Raw genomic sequence first — 15,217 nt, 5'->3', positions numbered from 1 at the left:
GTCCCTTTAGAATTCTTTGTAATGGTTTAATGATCATGAATTCCTTTAATTTACATTTGTCATGGAAGGTTTTGGTTTCACCATCTAATGTAAATGATAACTTTCACTAATCAGTCTGAGTTGGCAGTTGTTGATTTTTAGAGCTTGGATTATAACATTACAGGCTTTCTTTATATTGAGGGTTTGTACGGAGAGGTCTGCTGTGATTCTGATTTTCTTTCCATTATAATATAGCTCCTTCTTTAATTTTGTGGCATTTAAAATCAGTTCCTTGCTATTCACATCTAATATTTTTTACTATGATGTGTCTGTGTTTTATTCATTCATAAATTGATGGTTATTTAGACAGTACCCTTATTTGAGCTGGTGTGAATACTGCTACGGATAATAAGAGTACAGTTATCTTTTTGAGATACTGATTTTTATTTTGGATAAACATAGGGATTACTGGATCAAAATGTAGTTCTATTTTAAAATTTCTGAGATACTTACATACTGGTTTGTATATGGCTCTTCCATTTACACCTTCCCCATAAGCACACAGAGTCTCCTTTGCTGCTTTTCTCTGCATACTTTATGAACTTTTGGAAAGTATTATTCAAATAAATGGAACATGACACTCTATCTGGCTTGGCTTTGCATATCCCTGATGGATTGGCAAGACTCAGAACCTTTTAATATATTAGTTGGCCACTTCTATGTTTCTGTGTGTCCTTTTATGTTATTTACTTGCTATGTTTTAAACTTCCTCTTATATATTTTGGACACTAACCCCTGACTTTGTCCATTTGTACTACTATGCCAAAATACTAAACTATATACAAAGAAGGTACATGTTTTCCTTACAGTTCTGGAGGCTAGAAAATTCAAGATCAAAGAAAGTTCCAACAAATGATCAAGGCCTTCTTGTCAGGACCTGATGCATCAGAAGGTGAAAGGACAAAATGACAAGTGCAAAATCCTCATAGGAACAAAGAGTAATAAGCTAGCCATTACAGTCTGACTGTGGCTTACCTTAAATGGCCTACCTCTTGACACTATAATGATGGTAACAACTGAATTTTAGAGGAGATACATTGAAACCAAACCTTATCTGATAAATAGTTTACACATAATTTCTACCACTCCATAGTTCACTTCTTCATTCTGAGTGTTTTGTTTGCTATGCAGAAGTTTTTTGTTTGATGCAATCCCACTGATCTGTTTTTACTGTTATTGCCGGTGCCCTTTGAGTTATATTCTAAAACTTGTTGGCCAGACCAATATTAAGAGCTTTTTCATGTTTTCTTCTCATAGCTTTATGGTTTCAGACTTCATATTGATGTCTCTGATTTGCTTTGAGTTGGTATTTATTTGGATGTTGTAAGAGTGCAATCCATTTGTCTGCATGTGAGTTCCTCCCTCCCTTTCATGAAACTGGATGTTACTAAATGTTAAGAACACTTATTTAAAGTTGAAGAATCTCATTTATTTTTATTCCAACTTCAGTTTCTTCTTCTAGTTCAAGTATATTTTATTGAACATCTTGATGCAAATCACCGACAATAGAACATAGGTAATCCTAATCATAGCTTAGTTACAAGGTTCACTGTTAAGGAAGCTCAAAACACTGATAATTACTTTTTCCTAAGGGAAGGTTTATGTGGTAAATCTCAGCTCTATCTGACCGAAGATTCCTGCACAATGGCCTTTGGTTTTGTCTCAATTTCTATGCTGCTGACTAGTGTAGAATTGGATGGGCCACCATTTATTGCCTTTCAAAGGAGCAGTATGGGATAGCAGTGACTCACACCGTGGTCATCCATGATAAGGACAGCCCAGATTGATAGGGTCTTTCCCATGGTGAGCCTAACTGACAGCTACAAAGGGGAGTGGGGTGCATCCTCATATGGCCCTGCTTCCAGGTTGAGCTGCCAGGGCCACTTGATGGAGCAGTCCCCAGCCATGACATGCTGCCTTTGGCAAGACTCCTGCTCCTTTCTTCCTCTAAGCTCTTGGACTCTAGAGATTGCCAGCCCTCCTTTTTCTCTGTAAATCTACCACTGGCTATAGAGTAAGATCTCTTAGCTTCCTCTTAACCATGTGAAATCTTTCCATCTAGGCAGGCAGACTTGACTATGAAGCCTTTTTCCAACATAAGGACTTATTCCAGATACTAAGATCTCTAAAGCAAGCTGGTGCATCTGTAGTCATTCTTCCCATGTCTGGTGAGTGATTAAATGTCATCCATGTAAAAACTTAGCAGGGCTTTCCAAGTAGGGGACACCAAAAGCGATAGCATTACAGCATTGTGTTTAAGTACTTTTCTCCCCTATAAATGGACTTTTCCAGAACAGAGATTGTGTCCATGTCATCTTTGTAATCAGAGTTTCCTAGCCAGTCTGTGTGTGTGTGTGTGTTTATATAGGATGTGCATGTGACACAAATTGAGATAAAAGGCCACTTGACATTCTAACTTGCTTATACATTTAGATAACATCCTTAGAATAATTATAGTATAAATATGGCTATTAAAACCTTTAACTCGTTAAAGATTTTTCCTCTTATCATAATGGAAATGTTTATAAGTTTAATATTTTCTTGATAGTTGGGTCATCACAAGTCCCAGACAACAGGAAAGGAGACTTCTGATCTGTGAACTTGAGAGTGTACATTCTGAAACAATTTTCGATTAAAATAATGAAAGAAGAGTAAATGCTTTAGGATAGCTGATCCCTCAGTGGCTACTGGTTTGCTGTTGGCTATTCCATGTCCTAATTTCAGTTCACAACTCTCTCCATATTTAGATTTTTCATAGTCAGGAACTTGGATGATAGCACTGATTCAGATTGGAAATTCAAGAGAGTGGGCTGGGAGAACCAGTTTTTAAATGATTAGTATATAGTTTATTTGTATTGGTTTATATCAGTTATGCAAGTAAGGATTTCATTGTTACATCTTTGCATATATTAATGCTGTTTTACGATCAGTTTCACCCCTACCCATATACCCTTGTATGTTCTAAGAAATAACATCCGTAAGAGGTTTCTGTGTTCTCTTTCCCTATCTGCAGACAGTCTGATTCGATAGAAGTTAATCTTTATTATCCTCCCAGGCACAGACCCTTCTGCTAGTCCCCACCCTCATAGAGTCTGTTTCTCTTCCCTCCAATCCCCTATTGACCATCAGCTTTTGTTCACTTTCTCTCTGTGCTTTCATATGTGCTTATGTTAAACAATTATTCACCCTCTTCCTTGTTCTGTTCTCCCCTCTCCTCCTGAGTAATGTCCTAGTTTGATTCATGCTCTATATTTAACCATCTAAGTGATTGTTAAATATAGATATTTATCCTGATGTACATGTTTATGAGTATGAATGTCTTTTAGGTCTAGTTGGCACATGTAAATGAAAGCATATGATATCTTGATTTTTGAGCTTGACTTTGTCTCATTCAGTAGAAATTCCTCTAGTTGCCTATATGTTCCTGCAAATACCATGATTTCATTTTTCTTTATGGCTATGTAATATTTCATGGTATGTATGTGTATATATGTATATATGTGCATATATACATGTATATATATGCAACTCTGTCCATTGATCTATTGTTGGGCACCTTGGTTTATTCCATCGTTTGGCTATTATTGGGAGAACCAGTATTGGGAAGATAAAACCTATAACTTTTGTTACTTTTCAGTTGCAGATACTGAGAAAGTATGCGGGAGATGAAGGTGAAGTGGTGTCTGGCAATATCCAATACGAGATCATAGAAGCTGAGGAGTAGGAGATGCTGTTTGAAGTCATTTGCAGGTATTAGAAGTCATTCTTTCTGGATGTGTGTTCCTCTCCACTGTACATGCACTATTGCTTGACTGGTAAAGAAGTTTACAGAAGTCTCCAGAAGCTGAAAACACTTCCCTGTGGTACTAGCCAGGAACATAGGCCTTGAAGCCAGTTCCTCACACGACGAGCTCCTCAGGGCTCACTACTGGGTCCTGAGGACAATCAGTGAGGGGGGCTTTGCCTCTGTCCAACTGGCAAAGCACCTGCCTACAGACAGCCTGGTCGCTGTGAAAACCATCAACAAGAAGAATTGCCCCTCCGTTTACACAGAATTGGACATCTTAAAGTCTGTGGAGCACCCTAACATCATCAAACTCTACGAGGTGGTAAAAGCGGAGCAGCAGTTGAATTTGGTCATGGAGTACCTCGAGGGAGGAGACTTAGCAGACTGCGTGTACAAGGTGGGCAGGCTGAGGGAGCAGGAGGCCAGGCTTCTCTTTAGGCAGATCATGAGGGCGGTCAGATATTGCCACGACCATGGCATTATTCACTGGGACCTCAAGGCAGAAAACATCCTGCTGGACAGCCAGGGCACAGCTAAGCCATGCGACTTTGGTCTCAGTATGCGGTTCCAGCCCCAGCAGGAGCTGGACGGGTGGTACAGGACAATGGCCTATTGGCCCCCTGAGATGATCAAGCAGCAGAGATACCAGGGTCCCAAGGTGGATGTCTGGAGCTTGGGGGTCCTGCTCTACTATATGGTGATGGGTGACGTGCCGTTTAACGACAGTTCCTGGTTTCTACTAAAACACCGGGTATTAGGGGGTAGGTTTATAATGCTAAACAGTTTTCCGCTGAACTGTGAGGTATCTTAGGGTATCTAATGACACTTGACCCTCAAAAGAGATCTGCTGTGAGGCAAGTGTTGTGCCACCCTTGGTTAAAGGCAATACAGGCACGCTCACCACGCCCCAGCCAGAGTGTCCTGGCCCAGCCAGATCCCGCCATCCTAAATGTCATGGCCTATTTCCTGGGTTTTGACCCAGACCAGGTTGGGGCAGCCCTGTCTGGCTCCATGGCAACATACAAAATCCTAAGGCAGCAGCAAGACCAGGGCCAAGACCTGACAGGCCTGGGGAGGCATGCACTTCCTGCGCCTCTGCCTCGCCCCTCACCTGCACGCAGGACTGGCCAAGCTCTGCACTTGAAGCAAGCCAGTGCTCCCTTGGGCTACCGGGCTGTAGGCTTGCCTGCTGAGCAGCAGCAGGAGGGTGGTGGCAGGAAAGGCAGGATGTCTGTGTGCCTGCCCTACCTCCTCTGGAGACCCCGCATCACCATCATAGAGGAGAAGAGTGAGGGCAGCAAGGCAGCAGCAGCAGCACCAGTAACAGCAGCAAATATACTCCCTACAGCCATCACAGTGAAATGACACTCCCTGCCCCTGAGCAGGAGAGGCAGGTGGGCAGCAGGCCCGACTCTCCAACCTATATTATACAACACCTGGGTATGGATCACAAAGAGGAAGAGGAAGATCAGCTCTGTTGCCCCATGTCCAAAAACATCTGATCCCAGCGGAAAGGACAAAGGGGAAGATGAGGAGAGCAGCAAGCTGCCCACCTCACAAGTCCTGCACCTGTCGAAACCTCCCTACCATCGGCTCAACCCACAACAGCCACAGCAAATGAGCAACTCGGGCTGGAGGCACTGGAAGAACAATATCACTAGTTGCTTTTGGAGCCTATACTGCTGTTGCAGCCTGCCTAAAGTGCTTCCTCAAGAAAGTGTTTCCTCCTGACAGCCTGGAAACAAGTAGGTGGCCACTGAGCTGTGCTCTTTGTTTTTTCTATACTTCAAGGAAGTCCTTTTAGTTCATTCCCTCTGAACTGAGGTTACCTGGGTGAAAGGGAAGTGTGAAGATACAAAAAGAAGAGGGGAGAGGAAGAAGTGTCTAAAGGGATAGACTTTCAGAAAGAAGGGATTGTGACTTGTCAGTGTCCTGTGCAATTCAGTCCTGAGTTCCCTTTCTTCCTGCAGCTCAAATGGAGAAGCTGAAAACACATCCCTGTGGTACTAGCCAGGAACACATTCCATTCAAGCTTGCACATGCCTAGAGACTAGAGTTCCTTCCTCTGCTCCTACCTCCAACAAACTCCACAGACTTCATTCAAAATGATTTCTAATATTGTTTCTATTGCTCCTCGCCAATCTTATTAAATTGGTATTCTGAAAAGATTATCATATATTTTCTGAGTTAGTATTCTTCATTTCTACCATGGGTACCGATATTTGGTGGGAGTTAGTTCAAGAATGTGACAGAGCCACTAATTTGTGGCTCTTTCCTGTAGATCGAGCTATTCAGAAGACCGAGTCCTTGGAGGACTGATGATCAAATATAACCAGCACACGCACAAGTCTTTTCTCCAATACTGTCAGCATTCAGGAGAGAGGGAGGAGGAGCTCCCTCAGTAAATGGTTAGACTATTAAGCACAGCAAGTGCATGGTCTGTATTTAACTACCAAATACCCAATCATAACACCTGTGGTTCAAGTGGTAAAGCTCTATCCTTGATTAAAAAGAGCTTAGGGACAGCACCTAGGATCCAAGTTTAAGCACCAGGAGAGGCACACATTCACAGAAAAATACCTGCATACAGGAGGGCAAAAAGCATATCTTAAACAGATGACCAGCTTATCAAGCATAGCAAATTTGAGGTCTTGATTTTAAAATACTGATACTAGTAAAAAAAATAAGTAATTACACAAAATTCTCAGATGCTCTCCAGCAGCATCAAGTAATTGTATGTTTTTTCAATGCAGAAATGCAGCCCTTCTGTGTGGCCTACACATACTACCATCACCTGGTATGTTTTAAAACAATGCCTGCATTTCTGGCAAACGTATCTAACTGTTACAGGGATTCAGTAATACCACACTGAAGTTCAGTAAGGCGAATAGATTGCTAAATATGCTCACAAATGTAGCTTCAGTCCAATTGCTTTACCTACCAGCACCTTTAACTTAAGAGGGAACTCACAAGTCTTCATGGCTCTAGGAACTTCAGCAGGGCTAAGAAAAGTAAAATCTAGAGTCAGACCATTCTACAGTTCCATGCTCGTGGTTCAGATGGACTCCTAGCTCCTCAAGAGCCTATCTGAACCAAGCAGAACAACCCATGGGAGTCTCATCTCCAATCAACCTGAAGATGTGGTGGTGTGGATCATGTAGTTAGTGCAAGGGTTAGTGCAATGGTTGTGCAAAAAAGCAAGTTACCTCTACAGCTGCCTAAATTTTTCAATGAAGAATCTCAGAAGGCTGTTCGTATATATCTGAAATTTCATATATATGAAAACAAATCTTTGCAAAAAGATTTACAAAATGATACCAGATACTGCTGTAACCCCAGTGATATGCAAAGTAAAGGTGGGTGTCAGACCTGCATTTAGAGGCAAACAAGCCAGAAGTGCATAGCTTACATTACTGTGTTGCACCTTAGCTTCTAAAATTGAAGGTTGTCTATTTCTTAGAGGAATGACATTGGGAGTTGGGTGGGTATTGCATTGACTATGTCAATTACTTTGGCCTTGTTCTTATTGTCCCAATTATAACTCTGCCAAACCAGAAATATGGGAATTATTCCCATCTTCTGCTCTCATCTTCAATTTTTCTCTATAAGGTTTTATAGCTTTCATTGTAAAAGTCTTTACCTTCCTGACTAGGTTTGTTGCTAAGTTTTGTTAAGCAACTGCATATGTTGTTTTTCTCCAAATTTCACTCTGCATTTGCACACTATGGATATACAGAAAAGCAGCTTGTTTTTTCGAGAATGATTGAAGCACTACAAATGTGTTTCTTTTTTATCAGCTCTAAGAGTTTGGAGTTTGAATCTTTATGTTCCTATGTATAACATCATATCATCTGTAAGGAATGATACTTTTACTCTTATCCTTCTATTTGAATTACTTCTCTCTCTTTCTCTTACCTTTTGGCTTTGGCTAGAAATTCCAGTACTAACTTGAAGAAAAGAGTGAGAATAGAGTTCTTTATTGAGGAAATTTGTATCTATGTTCATCAAAATAGTGGACTATATTCCTAGGTGATTGTTATTGTTTAGTCCCTGTATGGTGTCTGGGTGAGTGAAATGCTGCCATCATAGAGTAAGTTTGGTAGTAATCCTCAATTTCTACTTCATGAAAAAGTTATAGGAGAATTCATGTTCTTATTTAATGGTTGTATCTAGATATCAGCAGTGAATTTATCAGGTTCTGGCTTTTCTTTCTTGGAAGATTCTATTGTCATTTTTAGTTTTATTACTTGTTATGTACCTATTTCAGCACTTTTCAACTTCTTGGCCCAACTTTGGTAGTTTGATGCTATCTATGAATGCATGCATTTCTACTAGAATTTCCAGTTTGTTTGACTGAAGGCTTGTAAAGTATTCTGGAGTTAACAGCCTCAAACATACTTGAATTCTTGTCTCCATCTTCATCCCTCATTTATTTTGACTTTTCCTCTTCTTTTGGTCAGATTGTTTAAAGATTTATTAGTTTTCTCCATTTACTTTTTTTGTGAGGAACCAACCTTCAGTTCTGTGGATTCTTACAATGTAGATTTTTGTGTGTCTATTTTGTGTGTCTATTTTGATTGTGTCTATTTGTTTTTACGTCACTAGTTACTTCTATAATTTTTATCATTTTTTTCTCATACTTGTTTTGGCATGGGGGTTGTCATGTTCTTGTTTTCTAAGCAATTAAGGGATAACCATTAAGATCTTTCCATTTTAATGGTGTAAGCCTGCATAGCTATGAACATTTCTACTAGAGCAAGTCTCTGTGGCGTAATTGGTTAGCGCGTTCGGCTCTTAACTGAAAGATTTCTACTAGAAATACTTTTGCTGTGTCTCAAATATTCTGGTAGATTATTTTTCATTTCAATTAGATTGGAAGGACTTTTTCTTTTTTCCTTGTTCAGTGTTCATAATTATGAGTATTTTTCTGTGGTTTCTTTTGCCATGCTTAAATTTCATTATGCTCTGATAAAATGCAGCAAGTGTTTCTATTCTCTTATATTTACTGGACTTGCTTTATGAACTAGACTACCATACTTTGGTCTTCTTGGGAGAATGATACTTGGAACAGTTGACAAGCATGTGTATTGCACAGGTGCAAGAGGAAATGTTCTGTAAACATCTGTGAGGACCAATTGTTCTATGGCATCATTGCACCTGAGGATTTTTGTTGTTTGTTCACAGATCACTTATCCATTGGTGCGGATGAGGTACTGAAGACTCCAACTATCATCATGTTGTGGTCTATGCTTTTTTATTTAAAGTCCAATAGTGTTTATCTAAATTGACTGCACTGACATTTGGTCCATAAGTTTGACATGTTCACCTGGCTGGAAATTTCCCTTCCTTAACATAAATTGCTCTTCTTTATCTCTTCTTACTACTTTTCATTTAAAGCTATTTTGTCAGATATGAGTATCACTATGCCTTCCTGATTCTGGAATCTGCTTATTTCACATACTTTTTTCCAATCTTGCACTCTAAGCCAGGGTTTGCCAGATAGATTATTTCTTGTAAACAGCAGAGAGTTGTGTTTTACCTTGTGGTTCAACTCACCATTTTATGTCTGTTAATTGGAGAATTGAGTCCACTGATCTTAAGTGTTAACATAGAGATATATGTAGCAATTCATGTTGTTTCTTGTCCCCTACCATATTCTGGTTTTGTCTCACTTTCTGTTTTCCTCTACCTACTCATCTGGCAGTATATGCTTTCTCCAATATTTTGTGATCATGGTTATTTTCTATGTTCAGTATATCTTTGTGTACCTTTGGTCATACTGCTTTAGTGGTAATAAACTGACTTTGCTTTTGTTTATCATTGTATGTATTTATTTGTCTCCAGTTTTAAATGAAAGCTTAGCTGGCTATTGTATTCTGGGTTGGAAGTTGGATTTGTGAGTGTTTGAAATACATCACTCCAAGACCCACCCCCCCTTTTTTAAAAATATTTTTCTGCTGAGAAATCTGCAGTTTTCCTGGTAGGATTTCCTATGTACATGATCTTACAGCTTTTACTATTATTTGCTTTCTGTAGTTGAGATTATCTATAATACATCATAGAGAGATTATATTCTTGTTTCGTCAGGTATTCTTAATGACTCTTTGTCACTAATGACTTTCTCTTTTTTAAGATTACAGAAGTTTTCATTAATTTTTTTTTTTTGGGTCCGGTCGTGGGGCCTGAACTCTGGGCCTGAGTGCTGTTCTTCAGCTCTTCAGCTCAAGGCTAGTGCTCTACCACTTGAGCCACAGCGCCACTTCCGGCTTTTTTCTTTTTGCTTATGTGGTGCTTAGGAATCGAACCCAGGGCCTCAGGCATGCAATGCAAGCGCTCTACCACTGAGCTACCTTCCCAGCCCCAGTTTTCATTAATTTGTTTGCATCTTCTGTGGCTCAGTTGATATGTCTCTTTAGATTTCTGTATCCCTTTGGTTCTCATCTCTGGTACTAAAAATTTTAAAGGCCCCATGTACCAATTCTGAAATGGTAGTTCTGGGTCTGTTATTAAGCTGTGGATTTTGTGCTCAATGTCAGTGGCCAACTGCGATGAAGCTCATGCCTAAATTCAATTTCCTTTCTACTGAATTAAGGTAATTTTAGTGAAGGGCATTTCTCTGAGAGTTAGTTCAGAATAGAATGAGGGGGAAGGTGTTCTTCTGGATCTCAGTAATGTACCTCATTTTATTCAAATTGAAAGACTTGACAGTGGCTCTTTTCACACTATTATCAGATTTCAAATGAAGTTCCATCAGCCTGTATGCTAGTTTACACCAACATTATCATGAAAAAGTCTAGTTCAACAAAATAAACTTCAGGAAATGGGTACTGAAAAGGGGTGGGGTCAAGGGGACAGGATTGCCAAATGAAGAGAAGAAGGGGGAAATTGTATATCTTGTAAGATTAAGTGAGGAAAGTAGTGGGTTGAGAGGGATGGGTGACAATGTTGAAAGGGATGACATTGACCAAGATGTATTGTATTTACAAACTGCTTTGCTGAATGGCAACTCTTTTGTACAAATAGTTAAAAATAACAAAATTAAAATAAAAAATTTCACCATAGGAACAATCTGGCTTTCTTGTTTTGCTACATTTGCAGCATTATGAAAAATTTAAATAGTTCTTAGAGATCTAAACTTTTGACTCTGCTCTAACTTAATTAAACATATATAAATGTGACTGAGCTACAGAAAGGGCATTTATAATCTTGATGTAAGCCAGATCTCAGATTTAGTGGTAAAGCTTAACAAATTTTTATCTTTTTAAAAAATCTCTGTAAGGATTTTCTTTGTCTTAGTAAGTAATAAAGATGGCCTTTTAAATGTTAGATTATTGCCATTTGGTGGAGGTAATTATCTGATCCTATTAACCAGCGCCTCAAGCCACTGGACAATTTGCTAACAAAATGAACAGACCTGCATTACGATCAATTTGTTAATTGTTAATGAGCCTTCACACCATTCTAATAAGTAACTTAATACTTTTGTGACTGTATTGCTGTTTCTATGTGGGGCCTCCTTTCTGAACCTGGAAAAGTTATTTTATGCTTAATCATTTCCATTTTTCCTTTCATCTTCCTGAAAGCAACAATAATTCTATTACTCTCAATAACCAAAGAAGCTCATAAAATTGCCAACCAAGAATAATGAAAGGACATTTAAATATCATGACATTAAAGCAACTAGATTCTTTAACTCCACTTATAAAAAATACTAATAATTCAGAGTTATAAGAAGTTAACATATATGGATCCTCCTGTTTGGAAATGATTGTAGTTGTTCAGGAGTGTTGCACACTCCCTTGATTTCTATGAATTAGATTTTAGATAAAACTTTCTTTGTGAGTGTGAGTGTGTGTGTGTGTGTGTGTGTGTGTGTGTGTGTGTGTGTGTGTGCTGGTCCTAGGGCCAGGGTGCTATCCTTTAGCCTTTTTGTTCAAGGCTATCACTCTATCACTTGAGCCACAGCCCTATTTCTGGCTTTTTAGTGGTTATTTGGAGATAAGAATCTTTCCTGCCTAGTCTGCCTTTATATCATGATCCTCAGATCTCAGCCCTCCTAAGTAGTAGGATTACAGGCATAAGCCACTAGAGCCCATTGAGACTTCCTTTTAATTGGTCCTTTTTCTTAATTAACTGAATTTAACATAAAGCTTCACAAAGTGAAGGGGAATGAGAGCTAGTGAGGTGATCTCAGCTTATCAAGCTATATGTCTTTTGCTCAATGTAGTCCATGATAACCCAGTACTGAGACACAACAGACATTGAAATATCTACAGAGCTTATAAAACCTATGAAGAGATCCCTCTCTTTTATAACTCAAATACTGCAATGAAATAAAATTGTATCTTCAACCAGTTCCAAGGCAGTAAATTAACAATTTATAATAATCTTTGAACAAAAAGCTACTGTTAGGAATGACATACAGCAAATGACAAGAAAGGGTTATTTTTCTTCCTATGGGTGCTGTGGCCATCTCTTCAATAGAAAAGAGGACACAGAACAGAGATATCATTCAATCATTCATGCACCCAAGTATTTTCAGCAAATTGCTGGATCACAATTTTTGAAGGATGTTGGAATATGTTTATCAAACTTGCCTTCTACAAGGTTTATACCAATTTATTTTCCCATCGGCAGAGTAAGAAAATTATTGCCTTCAGCATCCTACCAAATGGTGGCCTAGGAGATAACAAAACTGCTCATGACTTCCACTAGACCTGCTGGGATTCAGTAACAATCCCTCTGGGATGTTACTTTCCAGAAAGCCATTCTGTTTCTGACACACAGGTACAGTTTCACCTTGGATTTATACTTTTGATCAGTCTCATCTTTAAGCCTTGCTGCTGATATGGGATGTAGTTAGACAGAAGAACAGTGGTCTCATATGGAATAAAACCAGGAAATCTTGCTTTAAAGAGAAGCAAATTAAAAATGCTTGAATGATGGCTGTTAGTTTACAGCCACATAAGCCAGATCAGAACAAGGCTTTATGTAAAAGGCAAGAAAAATTTGGGGAGGGGAGAAGCAAAATGAAAAAAAGTCAAATGTCTGGAATTGAACTATTCATAAAATTCGTATATATCACTTGCTTTGGAGGCAATTATGTTTGTTCAATCTGTTTTTTGTTTATACTCAAAATAGCAACTAAGCGCCTGCTACAATTGCTATGTATCATCATGTATAGCTTTATCTAGTGAAAAAAAAAGGTACATCAGATGATTCTGTCCCTGTACCAGCATCATACATCACAAATTTGTGAACTTCTGGATACTAAGTGACACTGAATTGTTTTCATACAAGTTATAAAATCCAATTTCTAATAATTAAAAATATCCTGAAGCTATAAAACTTTACCAGTTAACCAAAGTTGGTATATTTTTCAAATAATATCTCTAAAAATCCATGCCTTTTCTGCTGAAAGATGAATTATCGCCTAAAGCAATATCCACAGATGACACAAACAATTTTGTATTGTTGGAAAAATACCTTCATCCCTCATCCTAAGACTTAATTGTGGCCATCTTTGTTTCTAAAATGCCCTTTTTAAGTTTCTCTCTGAATGATTGCACATACTTTGGATTTCTCTAATAACAGTATCAGTGAAGAATTGTTTTGAGGTAGCCAGAAATCATTTGAAAACAAGCATACAATACAGGCTAGGCCCCAAAAATCCCATTTGGAAAAAACAAGAGTAAATAACTGGAACTATTTGTTCTGTGGCCAGTACATATACTCTGAAGTGGAGCTACCGAAATGTGTGGAGGAGCCAGTGTCCTTTGAATAACATCACATGTGAAAACGGTGAAGGCCATAACATACTAAAGCTTACTTTGTTGAGAAATTGGCTCATTGCTCTTAATCAAGTACCAACACATCCACTTGGGTCTATTGCTGGATTTCAATGAAATTTTTAATAGTCTGCAAACAATTGTTGTGGCTATCTGTCCTTGGGCTTCATCAGAAAACAGAACAGAAAAACAGAGTTTTCACCAAATTTCCCAAAAGTTCATAACCAGAAACAACAACAAAAAAGTTTGGATGGCATACAAAAATGTATGCTCAAACCTCCCACACATGGGCTCGGAAAGTGGTTCAGTGGTAGAGCGTTTGCCTTGCATGCATGAGGCCCTGGGTTCGATTCCTCAGCACCATATAAGCAAAAAGCAAAAAGCCGGAAGTGGCGCTGTGGCTCAAGTGGTAAAGTGCTAACCTTGAGTTGAAGAGCTGAGGGACAGCACCCAGGCCCAGAGTTCAGGCCCTACGACTGAACCCCCCCCCAAAAAAAAATAAACAAAAACCTCCCACTCACTTGCAGGGAAACCTTGAATAAATTGACTTGGGCCATCAGCCTGTCTCTTTCCCCACACACTGGCAATAAAAATAACCTAAAGTCATAAATCCTATCACAAAAATAAGACCAAATGCACTGTCTGTCACATAGTGATAACTTAAGAAATGCTGATTTTATTGATACCTAGTTAAAAAGAAATACTGTGACTTAATCTCTCAAATAACCTGTTCACTGAAAAATGATCTTCAATCTCCTGTACTTCCTCTTCTACACAAGAAGATAGTCCCATCTTACCAACGACTTCTCTCATAGCTGTTGCCAGCAAGTTTCCTTCACATTATTTACCATGAAATATAGTTTTCATCTTAACATACTTCTATATATAATTTATCTCTTCTTCTATGATTTTCAATATGTGGTATGTACCACCATTATACCATTTTTTAATCTCTCCAGCAGGCAAATATTGTTTCTTTATGAGAATGAAAACAAGCTCATAAAAGAAATTTCAGGAGCTGACTCCCACTGCAAACTTTTGGGTACTCAAGGAAGATGAACAGCACTGATGAGGCTTTGGTGGGCATTATCATATATATGGAGAGAGAAATAATTGCAGAGCTCCATATTAATCCCCAGATCAACCTGGAGCTCTACTCTTCCTATGTCAACCTGCCCATGTCTTACTACTTTGACCGAGATGATGTGGCTTTGAAGAACTTTGCCAAGTACTTTCTTCACCAGTCTCATGAGAGAGAGAGCATGCAGAGAAACTGATGAAGCTGCAGAACCAGAGAGGTGGCCACATCTTCCTGTAGGATATCTAGAAACCAGAGTGTGATGTCGGGGAAAGCAGGATGAAAGTGATGGAGAGTGCACCTCACATGGAAAAGGATGTGAATCAGTCACTACTGGAACTGCACAAATTGGCCACTGACAAAAATGACCCCTACTTGTGGGACTTCATTGAGACTCATTACCTGAGTGAGCAGGTGAAATCCATCTTGGAATTGGGTGACCATGTCAACAACTTGCACAGGATGGAAGCCTCTGATCTGGCATGTAGAGTGTCTCTTTGACAAGCTCCCTCTGGGGGAGAGATA

At 39.0% G+C, this 15,217-nt stretch overlaps 1 long non-coding RNA gene across 1 annotated transcript; it reads right to left on the bottom strand.

The window, feature by feature from the left end:
* Positions 1-560: 560 nt before the first annotated feature.
* On the bottom strand, positions 561-14,944 carry LOC122121553. The gene is made up of 3 exons (XR_006149970.1): positions 14,772-14,944; positions 12,420-12,426; positions 561-572 (listed from the first exon to the last, which is right to left on the bottom strand). It is a non-coding gene; the product is annotated as an uncharacterized LOC122121553 (long non-coding RNA).
* Positions 14,945-15,217: the final 273 nt, after the last annotated feature.

Source organism: Dipodomys spectabilis, unplaced genomic scaffold (assembly GCF_019054845.1).
Source record: "Dipodomys spectabilis isolate Male_0828 unplaced genomic scaffold, ASM1905484v1 ptg000190l, whole genome shotgun sequence".
Classification (NCBI taxonomy): domain Eukaryota; kingdom Metazoa; phylum Chordata; class Mammalia; order Rodentia; family Heteromyidae; genus Dipodomys; species Dipodomys spectabilis.
This window is presented reverse-complemented; position numbering and strand designations above follow the sequence as displayed.